Below are 7,069 nucleotides of genomic sequence, written 5' to 3'. Positions count from 1 at the left end.
TTTTGAGCAAATATGGCTCTTCCCAGAAATAGTACTTCACATTTTTTCCTTTGTTGATATGTCTTATCAATCGGCAACAAACCACAAGCTAAATAGTTAGCAAAATCAGCAAACCAATGGGTGTTATGAACATGATTTACCTTATGTGTGTACTCGTCCAAAAATGTCTCTTGGATGGGTACAAGAGATGAAGTTCCTTCTTGTGGCTCCAATCTGGATAAGTGATCTGCTATTTGGTTTTTTACCCCTTTTCGATCTTGAATTTCTAGATCGAATTCTATGAGTAGAAGTACCCATTGAATCAATCTTGAGTTGGAATCTTTCTTGGCAAGTAAATATTTAATTTTCGAATGATTCGTATAAACAATCACCTTGGTACCTACAAGATAAGATCAAAACTTATTAAAAGAAAATACAATATCAAGTAACTCTTTCTATGTTACCGTATAATTCAACTGAGCTCCCGTCAGAGTTAGACTGCATAGTAGATAGGATGAAAAACTTTTTTCCTTCGTTCGCCCATCACGGCTCCTACCTCGAAGTCACTTGCATCACACATTAACTCAAATGGCAAATCCTAATCTGGTGTGACAATAATTGGTCCCGAAACTAACCGATTCTTCAAATCATTAAAATCTTTTAAACATTCTTCATCAAAGTTGAATATCGTGTCATTCTCCAATAATTTGCATAAGGGTTTAGCAATTCTGGAGAAGTCCTTGATGAATCTTCGATAGAAACTAGCATGTCCTAAAAAGCTCCTAACACCCTTTACAGATGCTGGTGGTGGGAGTTTCTCAATAACATCTACCTTTTCTTTATCTACCTCGATTTCATGTCTTATTGTTTGGTGCCCTAAAACAATACCTTCTCGTACCATAAAATGTCACTTTTTCCAGTTAAGTACTAGGTTTCTTTGCATTGCCTTAATACCTTAGCTAGATTGGCTAAGCAATCATCATAAGTGTCTCCAAATACTAAAAAATCATCCATGAAAAGTTTCTAATACTTTTCAACCATGTCAGTGAAAATAGCCACATACATCTTTGAAATGTAGCAGGTGCATTACATAAACCAAATGGCACGCGTCTAAATGCAAATGTACCATACGAGCATTTGAATGTTGTTTTGTGTTGATCCTCCAGTGCCACTTTGATCTGATTGTACCTTATGTACCGATCGAGAAAACAGTAATAGTCTCCCCCCGCGAGTCTATCTAGCATTTGATCCAAGAACAGTATAGGAAAGTGATCTTTCATAGTTGTCTTGTTCAATTTTCGATAATCTATGCAAATTCTCCATCCTGTAACCATTTTGGTTGGTATCAACTTATTATTTCGTTCTCTATGACCATAATACCTCCTTTCTTTAGCATGCACTAGACTGGACTTACCCATGAACTAACTGATATGGGATAAATTATACTCGCATCTAACCACTTGATGATCTCTTTCTTTACCACATCCTTCATAATAGGGTTTAGTCTCCATTGTCTATCAATCGTCCCTTTCTCACCATCTTCTAGGATGATTTTGTGCATGCACATGGATGGACTAATACCACGGATATTGGCTAAGGTCCATCCGATAGCCTTTTTGAATTGTTTCAGCACTAAGATAAGTTTCTCTTCCTACTCTTCTGTTAACTATACTGAAACAATCACAAGGAAAGTCGAAGCATTACCTAAATAAACATATTTTAAGTGTGAGGGTAGTACCTTAAGTTCTAATTTCAGTGGCTTTTCGATCGACGCTTTTGGTTGAACATAATATCTATTTTCTAATTCCAAAGATTCAAAATTGGATTACGGATTAAATCCCTTCTGGTTAGCTTCTAGAAAAGCTAAGTTTTCCTCCCCCTCTTCATCACTTAGAGAGTTGAACATTAAAACTTATTCCAATGGGTCCTCAATGGAGTTCAGTTCCCATTCTACAACTAAATCCTCTAACTCTGATATTGCAAAACAATCATCAACTGTGTCAATAAATCATATAGACTTAAAAACATTAAAAGTTACTTGATCATCCTGAACTCGCATGGTAAGCTCACCATTCTGCACATCAATAAGGGTCATTTTAGTTGCTAGGAAAGGCCTTCCTTGGATTATTGGCATCTCTTTATCTGTTTCAAATTCTAAAATAACAAAGTTAACAGGAAAAACAAACACGTACCAATACATCAATAATTTTTCCTCTGGATGTGCTAAGGATCGATCTGCTAACTGAAGCATAACCGTGGTAGGACTAACTTCACCTATCCCCAATTTTCTAAATATGGACATGGGCATCAAGATGATGCTTGCACCCGAATCATATAATGTCTTACCACAATAAGTTGCTCCAATGTTGCAAGGTATGGTAAAACATTTAAGGTCCTTCATCTTTGGGGTAGTTTATTTTGAAGGTATGCACTACATTCCTTCATCAGGGCTACCATCTCAAATTTTCCAAGTCTTCGTTTGTTGGATAGGATATTATTTATGAATTTGAAGTAGTTTGTCATCTACTCAAGAGCTTCTACCAACATAATGTTCATATGAAGTTGCTTGAGTACGTCTAGGAATTTCTTGAATTGGACTTCCTGCTTCTACTTCTGAAGCCTATGAGGGTAAGGTGGTAGAGGATTCTTAGCTTCAATTGACTGATTCATCTTTTGTGATAAGTCTGCATCAAACGAAGTTGTTAATTTACCAGAATTGACTAGTTCAAAAGTTACCTTATCTGGTCTTACAGATTTTGGTTCTGGTGAAGCTGGGATTTCAACACTTGGTTGAACTTCCACTTTATCTCGAGCATCATCTTGCTCTTCTTCAACTTCAACAATATTGGGCTCTAACGTCTTTTTACTCCTTAGTGTCAATGCTTTATAATGCTCTTTCCCCAGATTTCTCGAGTTTCCTGTATCATTAGGCAACGCACCTTATGGTCGGTTCCTAAGTTCAGTTGCAAGCTGGCTCATTTGGTTTTCCAGGTTTTTCAATGTGGTTGCTTGGCTCTGGATCAAGGCATCATTTTTCACTATGTATGCCTTTAACAGGTTTTCTAAGGTATTGGAAGGTTCAACCTGAGGTTGTTTCTAAACTTGTTAGGTAAATACAAGTGGCTGGGTTGGTCTAGGTTATGCATAAGTATTACTGGGTCCAACCCTTAGGTTACTCCGAGAGAAACTAGGGTGGTTTCGCCAACATGGGTTATAAAAATTTTATTGTAGTCCTCGCCTTTCTCGGTTCTGGTTACCCATGTAATACACAGATTTTGGTTTGATGGGTATTTTTCGAACAAGTGCTCTTCCCCACAATAAACACATGCTACATTTTTGAATTGATTCAGTGGCTAAGCTGCAAAATTATTAAACCCATTAGTAGTAAAGCTTTTAAGCATTAAGGATATCGAGGATACCTAATATGCAAGTGAAGTGAGAGCGTGCACTTGATGTACTCCAGTGACTCATCTTCTTGACACTGCTCGATTGCTTGGCCATTGGTAATTGTTGTTGGCAATCCTCTCGATAATTTCATAAGCCTCATATAAGACTTAGAAAGGAGAGCACCATTAGCAGAAGCGTCTACTACCATCTTCGTGTGAGCATTAAAACCATTATAGAACGTCTCTAATTGGACGCAATGAGAGATTTCGTGATGAGGGCATCTTCGTAATATTTCTTTAAACCTTTCTTGTGCCTCAAACAAGGACTCGTCATTCATCTGTTGGAAGGTAGTGATCTCGCTCCTCAACTTAGCATTCTTGCTAGGTGGGAAACACTTCATAAGGAATCGTTCTGCTAACTCTTTCCATGAGGTAATAGAATTTGGTGGCAATCAGTTCAACCAGGCTCGAGCTCTGTCCCTTAGTGAAATGAGAATAGTTTTAATCGCAGTGCATCTTCGGGCACTCCGGCTAATTTGAAAGAATCACTCACCTCCATAAACGATCTTAAGTGAAGGTGAGGATCTTCGGTCGGTATTCCACTGAATTGGCCCACTGTCTGAAGCACCTAGAACATGACTAGCTTCAACTCGAATTGTTGTGCCTCAATTTCGGGTCTCCTAATACCCAAATTAAGCTCATGAAAAATTTGCACAACATAGTGTCTTAGAGCTCTATCCCTATCATCAGCAATAAGGATAGGATTTTGAGCATGATTTGCTCTGTTTCCTTGATTTTGATTTTCAAAGTTCATCTCTTCGGTCATTCTCTGAACTGCTTATCTTATTCTTTCAATTTCAGGGTCTATGGGGAGTAAGTCGATAATTCAATCAATACTTATAAACACCTGAAACAATCACAGAAAAATAATTAATTTAGAATTAAACAGAAAAATAAACCAAAACGCAAAATTAACGATTTCACAAATAGTGACTTTTAAAATAGTCCCCGGCAACATCGTCAAAAACTTGGAATGACGAAAATGTGCAAGTGTACACAATAACAACAACTAATAAAGTGACAAGTAAATGTCGAGTTATTGTACTCACGGGGATTGTAAAAGAAAATTATTTATGAAATATAAATCAAACACTTTGGTGATAAGAAAAATATGTTGTTTTGAATAAGTGATTTAAAAACTAAAATTAACTAAGTAATAAAAAAAAAGTTAAAATTCCAATGCACGATTTCAGAAAAATGAGTTTTAATCAATATGACATAATTGTATTAGATCGATTACATTCGTTAACTTATAATTACTAAACCCATGTTCATGTTGTTACGAATATTTTCATGGCAACCTAGTAATTTGTTAACTACTGCACGTACATACTTACTAAATTAACCAATCTCTTCAACATTTCTGAATGTCAATTGAACAATTAATCAATTTTCATAAGCACATATAAGATTAGATGAGGTAAAAATGTATTTCTATATTGAAACAATTTAATCACAATAATCTTGCAAGTTATGCAAGGCTAATGTACCATTTAATACCGACGCTAATTTAACCTTCAGCTACCTTAGAAGATTAAACATGCACCAATTGAATACTATGTCAATTAATTACAATTTCAATGTGTTTAATAACTAATTCATTCGTTACCTTACATTTAATAATGCAAGTATAACATAAGCATGATTTTATTTAATTGAACAACTTACCAAGGCCTATAACAACACAAACATGATTTTAATAATTGAAGTGGATAGAATGCAATCAATCTAACACGAATTATTTTAAGCCATTTTAATTAGAACAAGAACAACAACACAACAATTATTCATATTCATAATCACAACATAAACAAGAAATTTAGAAAGGAAGGAACTAGGAAGCAGATCCAAGATTTCTCTAAAGCTAGACTAGTGCACTGCTCTTCTTCTATGCTCATTCTGTTGAATCGAGGCCTCCACAAACAATTGAATTTTTCTATTACAAGGTGGATGAAAGCTATTTTTCATGAGGGAAATCGACAAGGGACTATTTTTCATGAGGGAAATCGACAAGGGAATGAACAAGAACAAGGGAAAATAAAAAAGGGAAGGGAAGAGATAAAGTGAGTGAATGGGGGTAAGAAATATGGGAATGAATGGTGTGTTGAATGAGAAGGCAAGAGGGGTATTTATAGGTGCGAATAGCTGATAAAAATAGCAAATAAATGTCAGTCATTCCCTTTCCCTTGGCAGGCCACATATGGTGCAAAGTTTAAATGTTTCAACTTTGCTATATTTAGCTTGTGGCAAAAAGATAAAGGCACAAAAAGTAGAGGGGTTTGAATAGCATTTAGGAGAAGCTCAAGGACTATTTTGCAAGTAGGAAAATTAGCTAAAATCAAATGATTGGATCATCCATAGGGACGGTTTTAGGCTGCCAATTTTCTTGGTGGATTAGGCTTATATACTCAAAATACCAGGCCACTTTCTCTTTCAGGCTTTATATTAATTTCTAACCCAATTAATTTTGGATAAAAATTAAATATAAAGTAAATAAAATAATAATTATTTGGTCCTTCCTTGGCTGGAAAGAAATTAATCAGCCTTGCTCTTGGTGCACTTGATGCAAAAATTACCCCAACGATTCAAGCCTTTTGAGGTGTCTCTCAAGCCAATTTTCACATTTTGTGCAAAACTGTCTAAAATAAACCAAATTTGTGAAATTTTATTATAAAAAATAATTAAAATTTAACATGTTAGTAATTTAAGTGAAAATTAATTATTTTATAATTAAAGTATGAATTTCGACAAAAATTACTACAAAACTTCATGAATTAGAGCTCTAAAGGTGCTGAAAAAGTGTAACACCCCAAACTCGGCCTAGGATTTATGGTCGAATATGGCGGTGTCACATTGAGGTGTTTAGCGAAAATTAAACTCGTTGGTAAAAATTTGTTTCTAGGTTTAAAAACCCCTTTATTATTATTTAACAAATCATCTAGTCAAAAATGTTTACCTTGTTATCTGCTATTGTTATAAAAGGTTGATCTAAAATCGTGGAAGCTTTTGAAAACTCTAATGTTTAAATTTCGTGTCTTTGAAAACAGTAATTATTTTAAAAATTCGTCTTCTACTAAACTAGCAGTTTAAAATAAGTAAGCAAAAGCCCAACTAAAAATTTAAACAAACATAAATGGCCTTATTACATAAACAAAACCCAACACAAAATTTAATTTTAAATAAAAGCAAGTGTAGCACAACTGCAGTTGTGTGGCCACCTCCGAGTCCCTCGCAGCACCAACCCACCTACAACTAGGGATTACCTGTATAGTTAAACAGAGGGGTGAGTTTACGAAAACTCAGTGTGTAATCCCCTAACAAGCAAACAGTCAATTAAACAGTAGATAAATGAAGTTTAGGCCTAAGCCCATTAGAGTAACAGTCCAGTTCAGTGTGGGCCTAAGCCTTTTCCCATAACAGTAAATGATTGGGCTTGAGCCCATCACAAAGCCAGTAATCAGTAGGGCCTTTGCCCAATTTCAATAATATTATTAGTGGGGCCTTGGCCCATAACAGTAACAGATATCAGTCATGCAATGAACAGTGTGTAATATCATTAATTGATATAGGAACAGTACAAAATCATTAATGAGTGCAAATATGTAGTTAGAAATCCTACCCAATCCAGACTCTACACACCACTC

The 7,069-nt window shown here is 35.4% G+C and overlaps 1 non-coding gene across 1 annotated transcript; it reads left to right on the top strand.

The window, feature by feature from the left end:
• The first annotated feature begins 3,629 nt into the window (after positions 1-3,629).
• On the top strand, positions 3,630-3,736 carry LOC128039392 (small nucleolar RNA R71). Its single transcript, XR_008193896.1, has one exon. It is a non-coding gene; the product is annotated as a small nucleolar RNA R71 (small nucleolar RNA).
• Positions 3,737-7,069: the final 3,333 nt, after the last annotated feature.

The sequence above is a fragment of the Gossypium raimondii genome, chromosome 2, assembly GCF_025698545.1.
Source record: "Gossypium raimondii isolate GPD5lz chromosome 2, ASM2569854v1, whole genome shotgun sequence".
NCBI lineage: Eukaryota > Viridiplantae > Streptophyta > Magnoliopsida > Malvales > Malvaceae > Gossypium > Gossypium raimondii.
This window is presented reverse-complemented; position numbering and strand designations above follow the sequence as displayed.